The sequence below is a fragment of the Apodemus sylvaticus genome, chromosome 3 (genome assembly GCF_947179515.1).
Source record: "Apodemus sylvaticus chromosome 3, mApoSyl1.1, whole genome shotgun sequence".
NCBI classification, from domain to species: domain Eukaryota; kingdom Metazoa; phylum Chordata; class Mammalia; order Rodentia; family Muridae; genus Apodemus; species Apodemus sylvaticus.
The window spans coordinates 127,034,687-127,052,456 of NC_067474.1; positions in this window are offsets into that span (position 1 = coordinate 127,034,687).

A 17,770-nucleotide genomic window follows, 5' to 3' on the forward strand; every position below is an offset into this window, starting at 1 on the left:
ATTTTTCAACTTCCTGGCTAGTTTAATTGAATTTCTAGCTCCCCCAAACAAAAAGTATTGCTCATTCATTCCCAAGAACTGCTGTGGTTAAGGTCTGCAATCCCAGGTGACAAGGATCAAGGGAGGTAAGCACTGATAATCTGCAATGAGAACAAGGTGACTGCCAGGTAAGGGGGCTACAGGACACAAAGGAGTGCATTCCAGGCAGGTAGGGTGATAAAAGACAATGACAGCAGAAGCAATTCCCAAGGGGAGGCAAGCCAAATAGTGTGCATTTTCCTGAAGCTTAAAGTGCCTTTGTGTGATGAATGGGTCCAGGGGAGTCTACTCCCTTCCTGTCTGTAGAAGCAGCAGGCTGAGTCACCATGACAGCCTGCTAATTAAAATGACCTCCAGGAAATGAGGATTAGGAGATAGGGAGAGAGAGGGAGGCTCCAGGGAGATAGGGCCTTCAGCACACAACTCCAGTTAAACAGTCTTTGTGTTTGAGATGGAGATTTTCAAAGTTTATTGCAAAGCTTGTTTTCTCTTTCACATACTGGTTTTCAGAAATGGTAACAAAGAAGCATATGTTAGTTTGCTATGAATGTTCCATTGTGTACATAGCAACCTTCCTGGGTTTTTATTGCCCAAATAAAGTGGTTTGTGCAGCACTTCTGTTCCCCGGAGTGTTCTTGGCACCCTTCCCTCTTGGCTTCCTACTCCTTGGAGGACAACCAGCCAACCCCAAATTAGCATTAATCTTTCGAGGTCAGGAGCTCTGACAAGATGCATAAGAATGGGAAGACTTGAAGGCTCTGCAATTTCTGTGTCAGAATGGTGAGGAGCTTAAGAATTCACCTGGCTCTACGGCGAGGCAGCTTTGGAAATGATAGAATCATTTTAAATAATGTGGACAAGGGTGGGTTGCCTGAAATGAGATCGGCTTTCTTCCACACCCATCTGTTGTGGCTGTGCATAGGCACTGTGTTTTTAAAAGCCTGTCGAGTGATTAGAATCCAGGTTAAAACTTGGAGACAGGCAACCCCGGTTCTAATTCCGAATTCAAACCCTGGTTTATGTCTTAACATCTGAATAATACAGAATATTCACTTTACCTCTATGGATCTCAGGTCTCTCACCTGTGAGATGAGAATAGTAATACCCTTCTCACGCTAACAGTTATGACGATTTGATGAACTTAGGAGTGGGAAACTTCTGTGCTCATTAGATGACAGCTATGATCACTTGAAAGATGACCAATATGGAGAGGTGCGAGGAAATCACTTGTCATTAGAGGTGGACAGGGGAGTAGAATTGTTTCTTTTTGAGATAAAAATGGAGGGATGTAAATATATATAATTAATAATAGTAATAATAAAATACATATTTGCAAAGGAAAAAAGTGAAGGGTAGAGATGGGAAAGCAACGTTACAATCTCTTCAATGTTTAAGGGACATCATGGGATGAAAGAAGTAAATTTATACTGTGTTGACCAGAGTTAATTTGATCAAATCCCAGGAATCCTATTCAGTAAGACAAACTTCTGCTCTTGCTGAAGAAAGCGCTCTATTTAAGAGAGCAGCCAACCATGAGTTCCCTTGAAAGGTAGTGAGCTTCTCATTATCAGAGGAATTCAACCACAGTGTGAATGGACATGTATCCTGGAGAAAGAAGGGTTTCCTTCCTTAGGGGAATCCTGGGTTTGAAGCTGGGTATTCTGCAGCATCACCCCTGATCTGTGGCTCTGGAAAGAAATGACATGAAGCAGGTTACATTTCTGTCAGATAATGGAGTTCACAGTAAAATATCAATAAACACCAGACACAAGAACATAAAGTATCTGTGAATTATAGCATATTGACCAGGTGTCATATAGCATGTTGATGTCTAAGGAATAATGCTATATAGGCTTGCTGTTACAGTCTGCTTCTCCAGGTTAACAAAACACACAAGGAAAGACTGTCCAGGGGTTGTCACTGGCCCTTGTGGAGGTCTTGGCAAGCTTGGTTTCATCTGTAGTGCTCTTGGATAAGGTCATATTATCTATAACATCAAGCTGGTGAAAAAAGGCTCTGTGTGGAGGAGGAAGAGAGTCCCAAGCAGACCAATGAACCAAATGGAGTCAACTGGTCCTTCTACCTCAAGGCTGTTAGCCTATCTTCCAAGCAATCTGGTCTACTTCTTCCTAGGGTCTTCACCTGGGTAGACCACAGTCCTGTGCATTTCTGACAAGGAGGGCGAGACAACTATGTAACAAAAGGAAAGGTGGGGGGATGTGCTAGTCTCCTGCTGATAATCACCTACTGGTTATTCTGGGGCAATGGAAGTTTGCTCCTTATTTCAGAGGTTCTGAAACACCACTAATGTGAATTTGCTCTTCCAATGTTGCAGCCAGCCAGTTGCAAACTACAGAGATGCTGAGCCCCACAGCAAAGGAGGGGAATTTCACACCCTGAGGATGCTCGTTCCTTGCACAGGAGACTTCTTTAGCTAGGAGCGTTCCCTGTCCTTTCCACCAGGGACACATGACAAGCTTATGTCTTGTCACTGTGGCTCAGTAACCATACCGGAAGCCTGCCTTAGAGAATCACAGCTCATTGTTCTAAACAGAAAGAGCAGAACTAAGCAGGGAAGTTGGAGATTGTATTTGTTAGGCACCTAGTCATACATTTGACAAATGCTTGCTGAACACATGCAGTGTGCCAGGTGTTGGGCCAGATGCCTCCGAATCCGCTGCCTTACTGGATTTTCTCTGAAGACTCATGAGGTAAGTTCACCTGCTGCATTTCCCAGGTGAGCACTCTGAAAATGCTGAGTGCAAACATCTTTCTTTGTATTCACATGGATGCGTGAACCTGGATCCCCACTACTCCACAATGGACGTTCTCCACTTATCTCCAGGTAAAATCTGGTCCCAACAAAAAACAGGTTAAAACACATTGGCAGCAACCATGGCTCTACTTAGAACTGGTAGGAAACCTAGAGAAGAGTGGAGCATGTAGGTTGCTAGGTGTAGAGGATTATGGAAAGATGGTAGAACTTCCTGCCAGCCGCAGTGGCAGACCCCTTTCTCACCTCCCACTCCCCCATGCCTGTGTGAACTCCTGAGCTCCAGAGTCCTTCAAGCCCAGGGGCTGGGCTTCCAACCCACTTGGCACGTGTCGCACAGAAGTTTCCACATCTCCCAGGGTCCTTGGAGGCTCAGTAATGTGGTCGTATAGGGCTTTTCCCAGAAGCCTGTAGGGTAGCTATTATAGCAGGTTTCTTATCAGTCCAGCCTTCTGGAGAGGAGGGACTGAGCCTACACTGTCACAGTCCCTGCCTTCTGAGCACTGTAAAGGTGTCAGCATCTGATGTCCTTCTCTGGGAGGCTCAGTCCAACCAATAAGACTGAAAGATCAGAGAGAATAGAGGAGTCACAGCTTATCACTAGCAGCCTGAGATTAAATTAAACCTGTCTCAAGTGACTTCCTGCTCATCTCTGTTCACTATGTGGCTTTGGCCAAGAGATTTGGCCTCTTTAGACTTCCAGATCATTATCGTGTGCAAAATAGGAGCCATTAGCACCCATTTCTCACAGTTATATTCAGGATTAAGTGTGACAATGTTCATACAGTATCTGACACAGAGTAAAGTTCCTTTCCTAAATTCTCCCCCTCCCACACACACACCCCATGCCGCCTTCCTGTTGGCTGGGGTTAGAAACCCTTTTCTTCTAGCCAAAGAGCATAAAGAAGTATGAAAACTTCCCGAGGAAAGAACAGGCATGAGAGAGATATCCTGTGGAAATGCATTGTGGGATTAGAAATCAGGACAGATGTCTCACCTGTATTGTTTCCGTCCTGTGACCTTAGCACTCAGCTGAGTCTAGTTCACTGAGTAGGGAGGTCAGTGATGGAGTGGCATGGGCCAAAGGCCCTGGACTCACAAAGAGGAGAGAAGAGGCACTGTAAGACAGGGCACAGCATTGACAAGACTGAAAAGAAAGAGGCCACACTCCACAACACCCCATGTGTTCTTAAAATGGAGGAAAATAGGTCTGACCAGGACATATAAGTACCAGGCCCTTCCTGAGCTATCGTCAGATGGTAAATAGTGTTCTCAGGATGCCATGAAGCAATCAGATTCACAGGCAGAGCCGACTAATACTCAGGACTTCCTGAAGGCGTCACTACTCTCACCAAACTCAGGCTGTGTGGTGGTCAGGGTGATGTCCCCGCTCTGCAGATGAAAAGGCTTGGGGCAACAGGGGTAGTTTCCTTGCTCACTCAAGACCTGGGCACACATACTCAGCTCTGTCACAAGCTGTGGCTGTCCAAAGCCTCAGCACAAAGCCAGAATGATTCAGGAAGTCAGTCTTGCATCTTGCTGCTTAAAATTCACCTGTCCCCAAAGATCTAAGATTTATTTTTGGCTGTCCTCATGTCAGTCTAAAATACAGATCTGCTGTTTACCCTGGAATCACCGGTGGGGGTTCATGTCCTCATTTTCTACCTTGTCCTCCAGGCTGCAAAGCCTGCTGCTATCTGAGTTCATTCATTCATTCATTCATTCATTCTGTCTGTCTGTCTGTCTGTCTGTCTCTGCCTCTGTCTCTCTGCCTCTGTCTGTCTGTCTATGTCTCTCCGACTCTCCTCTCTGTCTCTCTATTTCTCTGTCTCTCTGTCTTTCTGTCTTTCCATCTTTCTGTCACTCTGTCTCTGTCTCTCTCTGTCTCTCTGTCTCTGTCTCTCTGTCTCTCTCTGCATCTGTCTCTCTGTCTCTCCATCTCTGTCTCTGCATCTCTCTGCCTCTGTCTCTCTATCTCTCTGTCTCTCTATCTCTCTGTTACTCTGTCTCTGTCTCTCTGTCTCTCTCTCTCTTCCTCCCCGCCCCCCCAGAAGACCAGTCTTCAAGGCCTATCACTTCTGCCTCTTGATGTGTCTGTCCTTAAACAGTGCTGTGGACTGGTGGTAGAATCAGACAGACCTGGGTTTTATTCTCAATGCCAACAAGTGCTTGTTGTCTTGTGAACCCTTTATTGACCCGACGCTAAAATAAGACAGTTAAAGCCTGTCAAGAGGACTGCCATTCATTTCCCTTCCTCCAGCTTCTCTGTCCCATCCTTAAATGGATTTCTGGAACGGCTTCTACTGACCTTCCTGCTGCTGAATGTTTTCCTGCTAACCTATTATCTTATTAGAAACTTCCAGAATCTCTATAAAGCATGACTTCATAGTCATGATACCTTTTTTCAAAGCGTTTTTCAGTCCAGGAGACTAGATGTCATTCTACTCCCATCTTTCATACTCCGCCTAATTACCAGGCTCTACTGGTCCTGCCTGCCCCCTCCCTCCCTCCCACCTACCAGCTTTACTCCTCTTAGCTAAAGAACATCATCTATACATATGTGCATGTACCAATAATTAATGAAAAAAGAGCAAGGAAGGATTTATGGGAGGAAAGGGGAGGGAGAGATGATGTAATTATAATCTAAAAAATGAAAATGAATAAAATGTAAAAAAATAAAACAAACAAAAGATTTTCACTGTTTAAGACTTAGGCCATGACATCATTAGTCAATGCCTGCAGTCCCAGGAACTGAGAAAGCTAGGGCAGGGGAATCATGAGTTCTAAGCCAGCCTAGGCTACATGGCAAGACCTTGTTTCTACACAAACAGATTCAAGTTGTCTATCCCAATTCCATGCCATCCTCCCAGTCATTGTCCCACTCGGGTGGTGACTGCCTCCTCCCTGGTCATTTATTTGAAAGCAGAGTTGTTTCTCATCTGTATAACTCTGGAGCACTTGAAAAGTTCTCTAGAAACAGAAGATATTTAGCAAATGCAGCAGAATCAAAGAAAGAATAAGATGCTTTCAAGTCTCAAACCCCAACATGACCTCTCCCTGCCACTGAATCCTAAATATGGATTCTTCTTCCCAAAGTGATGACCTCCACTCAGACACCTGCTGCTCAGGCTCCTGCCCAAGGCTTCCAGGCCTACAGAGTAACGTTCTAATGCAGTGGGGAAAGCAGCGTGTTTTAGTTAAACTGCTTTTGAAGTTGGAGTTGGGAGCTTTTTCATTTTCAAGGTTGTGGGAGGGATTTACTTATCTCTCAATATTTTCCCATAAGCCACTTTTCAGAGTCCCTTAGGCCATTTTTCCTTTATCGGTAAGAAGAACCACCTTGCTGGTGTGTCTGCATCTGCTGCATCTACTGATGCTGCTGCTGCTGGATAAACACTTCTGGCACTGCTACTGCCACTACCACTGATATTAATGCTCTCTCTCTCTCTCTGTGTGTGTGTGTGTGTGTGTGTATGCTTGTGCTGTGCATACCTACATGTTTTACATATACTTGTTTGTGTGAGTGCACGTATGTACACTGGATACACATGTTATATGTGCTCTTACAAGTGAAGGTTATCTTCCTTGATTACTCCCACATGATTTTCTGAGATGGGTCTCTCACTGAACCTGAAGCCCCCCAATTCATCTAGACTGGCTGTCTAATGAGCTCCCGGGTTCTTTCTGACTTTACTTCCACAGCACTGAGGCCACAGGCACGGCACCACAGCCAGCTGTTACGTGGCTTCTGGGTATATGACCTCAGGCTCTAATGCTTGTGTGACAAGTCCTTCACTGACTGAGCCCTATCTTCACTGACCAGCCCAGGCTGCTACAGTGGGTGTTAACTCGCATGCTGATGCCAGCAGTACCTTCCTCATACTACTGCTGCTGCTGCTGCATCTGCACTCCTGCTGATTTGACCACCATAAGGCTACTTCCATGACTACTGCCATGACTGAGCGAGGGCATGGAGGTCTTGGCATTCTCAGACATGCAGTGAGGGAACCTGAAATGCTAAGCATATAGATAGGGCTGTGCCTTCAAGGGAAGAAATGCAAACTTCGTTTTCTTCAGAAGGCTGAAACAGATGTACTTTTTAGCTTGAGGATCTTTCACAATCTGAGTGGCTGGAGACGTTCTGGCACCAAAACCTCCACCAGACCCTTTCATAAATTTTTTTTTCTCAACCAATTTATGAGCCTATCTTTATGGACGATATCACCCGTGATTTCCAAAGAGTTTCGAATACACATCTGATTTGTATTTGGCTTACTTTGTTCCTCAAAGGGATTTTGGTATGCTTTGTTGTGCGCGTGGGATTGAGTTAATCACAAGAATAGTTTTCACTAGATTGTGCTGAATTTAAATATGTCTAAAATAAACTCCCGGGTTTGAACCAGCACAGGCTACTGACTTGTACTGTACTGAACTGCCTTCGTGCCCCCTGCTGCTCACCACGCTACATGCTGCCTGTGAAGGTCAAAAAGTCGCACAATTACAGTTGCTATTATTTTGCTTCCAGCACTGCTGGTCTGATACCTTCCACTGTTGCCACCCTTGCTCCCGCTGCCTCTTCTCAGCCCTCACTGAACCAGTGCCTGGCTCCCACGTGATCATCTACCATCCCTGCAATAGCCCTGTGAAATAGGTGCTGTGCTCTCTGTTTCCCTGATAAGGAAAGAGAATCGTAGAAAGGCTAAGTAATCTGTCTAAAATCGCGCGGCTCGTGAAGGCGTCTGGATGCCATCAGCCTCCAGGGTTCGTGTTCTTTCCATTCTCTCCCCCATCCTTTTGTATACAATCCCGAGACTGACAGTACAATAAATATTTAATGCTGGTTATAAAAAGCCTGAGCCTCAGGGAGCTCACTGGTTCATTTTTGTTTCTGTGCACGACCTCATTTTGCCTTATTCCCTTGAGCCTGGCTTTAGGCATTCTCCTTTGCAGCTGGATGTCCTCCGTGGCCGAGTCTCTTCCTTTGAAACAGCAACTGTGAAAGGCCTGTCTTAACAGGAGAATTGGAGCCACCCTAGAGCTGTGGCAATGAGAGGAATGTCTGGGGTGCCAGGAGACAGAATGGGGGAGGTGCAGTCCTTCGTAGCTGTCCCGGTTTACTTCTATAATACAGACACACCACAGTGAGTTTTCCTACTAAATATCCTGAAGACTTCCTCTTCTTCCCCAAGCCATTCCCCAGAAAATTAGAAAACCAAACAGATTTAAAGATGTAAATGTTAAGAAAGTGGGATCTGCTCCCAGCTCCGAAGCTGGGCTGTGTGATACATCTCTTTCCACCTGCCCCGCCCCCACCTTCTGAGACCTCAGGAAGGTTTGTTTCTGCTGTGTTCACACGTTGCTTTTAGCCCACAATTTCTTGTGATTAAAAGATTCAGTGAAATTGATGAGTCATCTGTGTTTTCCAGTTACCTCGCCTTTCCTCACTGGTTCACTGATTACCATCTTTCTTCCCACAAGGCTTTGCTGCAAGAAATCTCCCCTGATCTTTATAGATAACCCCTCCCCTGAGCTTCTAAACAACATTGTTGAAACATGTCATCTAGCGCTTTGCAATGGCCATTGTTTTACTTTCTCTGGATATCAGCTCCGATTTCCAACTCAGCTTTGCATTATTCTTGGGTTGGGACTGTTAGAGGCCACCCACAATTTTAAACATCCCTGGTACCTCAGGGTCTGACACAAGGCCAGAGAGTGTTTAACCATTCACCAAGTTAGAAGTTCTTGATGGTAATGAGGACAAGGAGAAGGAGGATGAAATGGAGGGGGAAAAAGAGGGGGAAAGGCAGAAGATGAAGATGGGTTGGTGAGTTTTTTTTGGGTTTTTGGTTTTTGGTTTTTTTTTTTTTTTTTTTTTTTTTTTGAGGCCAGTTTGATCTACAAAGCAAGTCTAGGACTACACAGAGACTCTGTCTTGAAAAGCCAAAAATAACTAAATAAATAAATAAACAAATAAAACAAGATTGGGTATTTTGGTTTTCTTTGCTTTTTGTCTTTTGTTTTGTCAACTTAATATAAGCTAGGATCATGTGAGAGGCGAGGTCTTCAATTGAGAAAACACCTTTATCACAATGGCCTGAAGGCAAGTCTGTAGGCATTCTGTTGATTAATGATTGATAGGAGCAACTGGGCTCACTATAGGCCGTGGCATCCCTGGGCTGGTGGTCCTGGGCAGTATAAGGAAGCAGGCTAAGCAAGCCACGAGGAAAAAGCCAATAAGTAGTGTTCTTCCATGGTCTCTGCCTCAGTTTCTCTCTTGAGTCCCTGCCCTTATTTCCGTTCATGATAGACCATAATGTATAAGATGAAACAAACCATTCCCTGTGCTTTTGGTCGTGGTCTTTACCACAGCAATAGAAAGCAAACTAAGACATAGGGTACAGAGGAGGAGAAGGAAGAGGATAAATGTGGAGGATGCTGTAAATGGGAACAAAACAGAGACCTTCAGCCAGACACCCACTGTGCAGGGAGTGAGAGACTTGGGAACACTCAGTAGTAAATGGGACATCTTCATCAAATCCCTCTCCTCAGGGCTCAGGGAACTCTGTGGAAGAGGAGGCAGAAGAAGTTAAAAACCACAGTGGGCGGAGGACACTGAGGAAGCAAGGCCCTCTCTCTAAACATAACAGGACCAAAGCACAGGAATCCACAGACTGTGGTGATGCTCAGGCCCTGCACTGGTCTGAGCCCATGGGTTCCTCCCAGCACTAAGAAGAGCAGTGCCCACAAGCTCCCTTCCGAAGCCAGAAGCTTTGTCTAATAGGGAGGGATAGTTTGCAAGGGAAAGATTAGTTTCCCCTAACGGAATCTCAGTTAGTATACAATGGCTAACACAAAACAAACGCAATGGCATCCTTGTTTTGTCTCAGAGTGTTTTGTCCAGGCGTTTTATTCGTATACCTTACAGGCTCTTTGTCTATTTATTGTGACTTCTGTTTTTGTGTTATGAGATTCCTGTGTGTGTGTGTGTGTGTGTGTGTGTGTGTGTGTGAACATGTGTGTCTCTGCGTCTATATGTGCTTTTGTGTCTTTGGCACTTTTTCTTCTGTTTGCTTTGTCCATTCAGACTTATTTTTGTTTTATCTCACTTTGCTATGATTCTTTTTTGCTATGCCTGTTTGTTTTCTAAGAGAGATATGACACCCTTCTCCCTCTGGAAGTTCCCAAGTGAAAGCAATTCTCAAATTCTAGGGAAAATGAGAAAAACCTAGCTTGGAGACCCACATCAGAAATGATTAAATTTTAATATCCTCGTGGAACACCAGGAGCAGTGACTGGTGACCTGTGCAGGCTCCACATGTGGCCTGGAGGTGCCAGTGAATTTACATTGCTTGTGCATTTGTATCAGTAGCATCTTCGTGTCTGTGTTTAAAATGCATGGGTCTCTGCAGCTGTGATTTTGTGTAACTCCATTACTGAGTATGAGGTGAGAGATCATTATTGATTCTAAGCACAGTTTTACATAACCTATAGTCAAAGGTCCTGGGTTAAGTTCCTGTTTGAAATTCTGTCTGCCTTCTTGACACATCATCCATATTAATGGATCAACTTCCTCCCCCACCCCCTGCCTCCTTGGGACTGTGCCCAGCAGGATGTCAGGGCCATCTCTCCTCCTTCCCAATGTCAGGGAAGGCTGATGCTGGCTGGCCTGGTGCCTCTAGGATAGGGAGCTCACCAAGGGCCATATTTCCCCATTCTACTGTTCCCCTGGTTCCTGTCTTGACTGGGTATTTCCAGGTTCTTAGCAAGTTGTTCAAAGAAGTAAGGAAGCACACAGATATGAAAGCAGGAAAGGGCTTTATTGAGAAGCAAAGCAAAGGTGTAGGTTAGAGACACTGCAGAAAGTGAGAGTCCCTCAAGAGCTCCAGGTGAGCATCCTGGGCTTCCCTTAGGAGGAGTCAGTTACTAGGGGCAGGGTCTGGGCAGCCTTCTGGTTTTGATTGCTCGGTTTAGGTTATATAAGTCTTTGTTTGCTGTGCATGTCCCTTCTCATGATAACACTGTATTTTAATCCTAAACAGCACCTAGTCATAAAGTAAATAGGAGTTTTTCTTCCAAATGTTTACTCAAATAACATAGTTTGCTTTATTGTACATATACCCCAAATCAATTTGGCTGGATCTATCCATACCCGTTCATTTCACAATATATTTTAGTATGTTTTTGGCTACAAAGAAAAGTTACTAAGGTGTTGCTAGAGAGGAAGGACCTATGGCACTGTTTGGAGCAGGGTGTGTACACAGCTCAGTGTGGATGGGGATCCTGGTTCCTACATGCTTTGTTAAGAAAAGGGTGTGTGTGTGTGTGTGTGTGTGTGTACTAAACCTACTTCACTACTCTTCCCCCTCTTTGTTAGTAGAACTGAAGGAAGATGTCCATCTTTTCAGAGCTGCTTCTTCCTGGGTCAGAGCATTGGGCAGAATAAACCGGAAGTAGTCTTTCCTATTTTTCTCTAAAGCTGTGCTGTTTCCCAGGGTCCCACTCAGGAGTCACCGTGAAATTCCAGAGTCAAACAGGTGTCCCTGTTGATCTTGGTAGCAGCAGCTGTGTACCATTTGTAATTGGACTTGTTACATTTGGAAAGAAATAAGCCATATGGGTTTATTTTTTAAAAAGAAAAAGGAAATCTAAAGGTAAAACAAAGGAACCAATCAAAACATTCCCCCCCCCAAAACAAACAAAAGAAACCAACCAGGGATAAGATAGATACCACCAAAGGGGTCGGTTATTCCAGGTCATTCATTTTGCCCAGTTTTAGAAGCACACAGCCAGGGCCTATTCCAAACAAGGTTAACCCTGGCAGGTGGTTTAACATGGGAGTGAACACAGCTGTGAAACTGTGTACCTGGCTGTTCTGGTCCATAGAGCAGCTCCTAGGGGTTTGAGTCTTCAATTTCATTAAAAAGCCAATATGTGGGACTCTACAAACGCCAAGCCTTATTCCATGGGTATGACCTAACTCGTTCTTTAATAAGCTGAAGAGCACTAACCCAGGAACATGGACTTAAGCCTGATTTCGCTCCTGTCATCTCCCCTCTTTGTGCCTCAGTCTTCTCACTATAGAACTGAATTATAGAGGATTGCTCTTCCTAAGTCACGAGCTTAAGGAACTTTGGAGAAAAATGAATAGAGGAGGAGGGATAATGTTGTTCTCCAAGTTCCTCCTAGAGGCAGGCATTGGTATGTGCTCATGCTCTAGGGCAAGCAGGGACATCAGAAACCCAGAAACAGACTGTCAGAAAGAGACTCAACTAAGGGCAGGAGGATAGCTCAGTTTTAGAGGACATGCCCGCGCCAGGGGTTCCTGGGTTTCATCCCCAGCACAAACAACAAAAGCTGAAATAGAAGGAAAATAACTGGATTCTAATCCCAATCTGTTCCTAGCATTCCTGTAGCTTTATGAAAGTTTCCCTAGCCTTGGATTTCCTAAGAGTTTATACTTCAGCTTTGCAACAGATCCTCTCTGTCCTCTCACCTGATGCTGAAGCAGACACCTCTGCAGGAGATGAGCAGAGCAGCTAACCTGCAAACTTTGCATTTGAAAGGAGCAATGGCACAGACCTAATGGACACCACTATGTTATAGGCACCGTGGAGCATACTTGACCTGCCAGAATAAATAAAACGATACTTCAGTCTTCAGTGTCAGCATGTAATACTCATATATTACGTGCAATAATTATATGTACAGACCAGACATGGCTGCCCTAGATCAGGCAGGATGGCTCATCTTGACTTCATTTGTGTGCATTGGAAACCACTAGTCAAGAAGCTGGCGACTGTGACCCTTAAATAGCTGTTGCAATGGACTCACATAGAGGTGTGGGCATAAGGGTGTAGATGCTGGTGCCTGAGCAGACCCAGTTGAGAGATCGTTCAGTAATCTTGTAGCCTTGAGGTATCTTAATGGACTTCAATTTCTGCATTTATATAATGTGATTGATTAATGCCTGTGTCAGAGGAAGATGGCAAAGATGATATGAATGAAATCCCTAGTATACAACCTGTAAGAGTCAGCCAAATCAATTTGACACACTTAGAAGTTGTGTTCCCTCATTGTGAGTAGGTAACGTGGAGGGTGTCTTTCTTTATCAATAGCAGGTCTACCTGCCATAGTATTGTTTTTTTTTTTTATTATTTATGAGTTGTATTCATTTGTTATGTCTATCATAGTATCTTGGTGATATCTATCCCCCCAATGTAGACAGTGAGGCAAGGAGCTGGGGCAAATAATTCGCCAACAGAAGTAAGAAGAGGGTGGGAATCAAGTCAAGTGTGTGCTACTGAACTAATTACCACTAAGGGTAAATCAATCTCTAAGACCCTTTGGTGATGCTCTTAGAAACAACATAGAAAAATGTTCCTTATAATTGAAAGTTATCTCTTTGATATAAATTGCTTCTCTGCAAAGCTTATCTCTGGTGTAATTAATGATCCATTAGGTCAATGATATTGGCCAAGTCCATGGAACTTTCCATTATGTTGTACTGAAATCAGGTAGATTGAAATGTGGAAGGTGTCTGCTATTCTTGGGACAGGAGGATCAGTGACCTTGAGTTTCTTGATTTTGCAATCCTATGCTGGAAAGATTAGAGTCAGTGTCTCAGTCAACAGTAAACCCCAAAAATCAGGCACAGCCCAGCAGAGTGTAAATAGTTAGTGAATGGATGAATGGATGGATAGACAGATGTGAATGGACAGGTATATGAATGAGTAGATAGTGTTAAGAATGAAGTATGCCTATAAATGGGAAGGTGATGCATGGAAGTTGTGTGTATATGAATTTTCACCTAGTGTAATCAATTTGGGATAGGGGCAGCTAATCTCAGGAGAAATTAATCTAGAGCTGGGTCAAAGGGACCATCAATTCTAGACCTGTTGAAAAGTTGGCACATAAAGTGATCCAGCTTGGAATCAATATCACAAATAGGACCCAGGAGAGCAGCCAAGGTGACACTGTGGAGAAAAATCATGCGTGAGTGGAATCAGAAAGGAGAAAGTCCAGAAGGACCAGGAACCAGAAACTGGGACTCAAAATAACTCAGATTTAAACACTCCTTCGGCCTCTGCAAAGCCTGGCCTTGCTGATAACACTGATTTTGAAGAAAGCTTGACTTCACTCCTAACAACCAGAGCTTTTGATCAGGAATTAAGGAAAGTAAAACACAGCACTGGAGATTTGGGGTATATTTTGTGTTTAAGCTCATTTTTTAAAATTTGCAGTTGATCTCTCTCAGCTCCCATGAGTCCCAGTCAGTTGATTGTGTGGGCTGTGTTCTCAAGGTGTGTCCTTGACCTCTCTGGTTCCTCTGAGCCTTTTCACCTATCCTCCTAAGGACTTCCCTAGCTCTGCCTAATGTGTGGCTGTGGTACTCTGCATGTGCCCCCATCAGTTGTTGGACGAAGTCTCTCTGGTCTTTTTAATGACAACTTTGTTAGGTTCTGGTTCTGAATGCTATGCAGGCAAGACAAACCATAGGTTGAAGGTTTTGTGGCTGATTTTGTGTCCCAATCTCTCCACTTGAGGCTTTGCCTGGTTACAGAAGATGGCTGGTTCAGGCTCTGTGTCATTCATTATTTGGTAGAATTACTCTTATAGAGTCCATGGAATTTCCATTGTACTAGGTTTCCACCTTATTTCCCAAATGCCCCCAATTCCAAAATGCCCCCCTAATTCCAGCCAATTCTCCCAGTATTTTCTCCCTCCCCACCACTGGATTGCTACTGATCTCAATCCCATTGGTTCCCTAGTCCAGTCCTCCAGCAAAATTTATTCTATTTCCTCCCCCGCTCCAGGAGAGAGCCTTATACCCCACCCCACCCCTTACATCCTCATTGTTACTTAGCCTCTCTGGGCCTGTGGACTGTAGCTTGATTGTCTTTTATTTTACAACTAATACCCACTTATAAGTGAGTACATATATCATGTTTGTCTTTCTGGGTCTGCATTGGGTAAGGGTGGGAGGGGAAACTGTGATCAGGATGGAATATATGAAAGATGAATAAAAGAGAAAAAGTCATATCATAATTGAGATGTGCTGTAAGTACACATTAGATTTCAAAGAGTTAGTGTGAGGGAAGGTAAAATTATCTGGAAATCTTTAACATTAAATGAGTGTTTAAAAAAAAGCCTATATTTTGATTATAGAGAACAAAACAAAGAAGACACACTATTGAAATATAAAAAGAACTCTCTTTTGAGTGCATTTTCTCAGGTAGAAACATGGCTAGAGATATCACCTACCACCTGTGACCTTTTGACCTTCATTCTATCGTGGATTCTAACCCTCTAGAACCATGAGCATAAAATAAACTCTGCCTTTTGTAAAAGAAAAAAAAAGTAGTTGAAATTTTAAAATCAGGTTTTTCTAAATAACATTTCCCTTTTCATTAACAAGTTTTTTAAACTTCAAAATTTGAAAATCATGTAACAGCATAAATAATTTGTCACTATTAAGAGATAAATAACTTTTATGTATTTTTATATTCTCAACAAAGCTAATTAATTTTGTGTTTGTCCTTTTACTGCTGCTCTTCACTGTGCTCCATGGTTGGACTGCACAATGTAGCTTCTGAGCACATTTCTTCACATCATGGAAGCAGCACTTGGAAACATTATTTGAAAATGCCAGTTTTTACTTGCAGTGAAATAGTCTTTCATATAGATAAAATCTAATTTATTTACCCATTCTCTTCTTGCTGGATATTTAGGCCCTTTTTATGAATTTTACTACTATAAATTATAATGCTATGAATAGAATTGTGTAAAGCTCTTTATGTGCAGTATTTCCTTCTCATTTCCATGCCTATCTAAGGTGATTTCTTACACATATCCTCTTTTAGCAGATGAGGAAACTAAGAACTCAAGAAGTTTTGTATTTTTTCTTTTAAATCACTGTCCTAGTTTGTGTTTCCCCAAAACATACCTTAGATGGGGACCCAAGTTCAAGGCATTTATTTGAAGATGGCCAACAAAGTGACAAGCACATTGGGAGCCAGAGCTTAATCTTGCAGGGACAATGCAGAGTTTCTATCTCAGAGTTAGCTGATTGAAGAACTGGGTTCTTTTCACCAAGTCTAGTCTCAACTGAGGCTGCCTTCAAAGAGTGTTAATGTTTATCATTTTCATTTCCGTGGCACAGAGACAGATGTGGAATGTCTGGAGAGGCAGGCCCAGGTGGCAACATTAGTGTAGGTATCAGAAGAGGCAGCACCCACTACAGTGGTGAGTTCGAGGTGAACCTGGAGACTGAAAGACACTCACAACACATACTGATGGTGTCACACGGCCAGACACCATCAGCCTGGGATGTGAATGCAGAAGTGCTTAACTGAAGAGCACAGGACTTCAGTGACCTGGCTTTGCAAAGAGAAAACCTCCCTGTGACTTTGAGCAAGTCACCTCATCTCCAGGATTTGGTGAGGAAAATGATTCAGACAGTATCTAACTGAAAGGCTAGTTGGGGGGCAGGGAAGAGGGGTACAAAGGGTGTGTCTCTGGGCATTTGTGTTAAGTGCAAGACCATCATCTGTTTAGCATTACTCACTGGCCATTCAATCATGTGGATAGGAATCACATCTTGCAGATATTCAGTGCTTTCTTGGGACTATCTAATTAAAAGAAATTAAATAGAAGATGAGCCTGTTCCCTGAGTTTATGAGATGAGTCGTTTTCCAGATTAATTACACAATATACAAAATACACATGGCTCATTGAAATACAGCACGAGTCCTTGATGAATTTTGGAGTATTTCATTTTTCTCTGGCAAGAGGGAGACAAATATACAATTGCTCATCTCTATGCACCGGCCGTCATCAGGTCTGGAGTCCCCAAGGAAAGGGCTTAATTGCTCCATAAGCTTCATATTCAAGGGCTCCTCAGCGCTAAGCTCCTGCCGAACTGCATGAAAGTAAAAATGACAAAGATAGCAAGTGACACATTTATCAAATATGCAGATTCCGAAGAAGTCTTTGTGTGTTGCTCATGCCAATGAGGCTCCAGATGGAACCTGACACTCCTGCAGCCCTCCCGCCCAATTTAAGGCCACAGAAAAGGGTGAGACCAAAGCAAACTGGGGATTCAAAATCCATATGGACTAACTATAAAATTCAAGCTTTTTTCTCTGAGGTCACCTATCTCTGTGTTCTCTCCCCCGAATATATATCCTGTGTATATTCTAAAATCAACCACTGGTAAACAAATTTTTTGTTTGAGTTTCTGAGACAGGTTCTCACTGTAGTTCAGACTGGCCTCAGAACTCACTATGTAGCCCAAGCTGGCTTGCTTCACACATGAGACAATCCTCCTACCTCAGTGTCCCAAGTGCTCAAATTACAGGCATGCGCTACCGTGCTTGGTGTGAGAAAGCAAGTGTGCTCTGATCACACTGGGCCATTCTTAAGTGACAAGCTCCCAGAGCAAGATTTCAACACCCAGATCCACCCTGGCCCATGCTTGCATACATTTACTCATATTTTATATTGTTTTGTAATATGAAATGTAAATTAACATCGCAAAGATTTGGATTTATACATTAACAGGCTTATTCTGAGACACTACAGCTTTCTGATGATTAATTTTGATGGTCAGCTTGACTAGGCCAACAAATGCCTAGTGGATCATCAGTGAAGTAGAACTCTCTAGGTGGTAGCATTTACAATGACAATGGATTCTGAAGGCTCTGACCTAAAGAATGAATTAGCCCTTTGATGGATTACCACATGATGATATATGGCGTATGCTGAAGGTCAAGAGGTAGGGCTGAATTGGAGAAAGTAGATCACTAGAGCATGTCCTTACCTCCATTAAATTCCTGGGCCCTCTGCTTTCAGCTTTCTATCTGCCAAGAAGTAAAGAACAACCTCTACAACATGTCCGCACCCCATAATGCTCTATCCAAGCTCAAATAAGCACACACTGAGCCTTCTACAACATGTCCG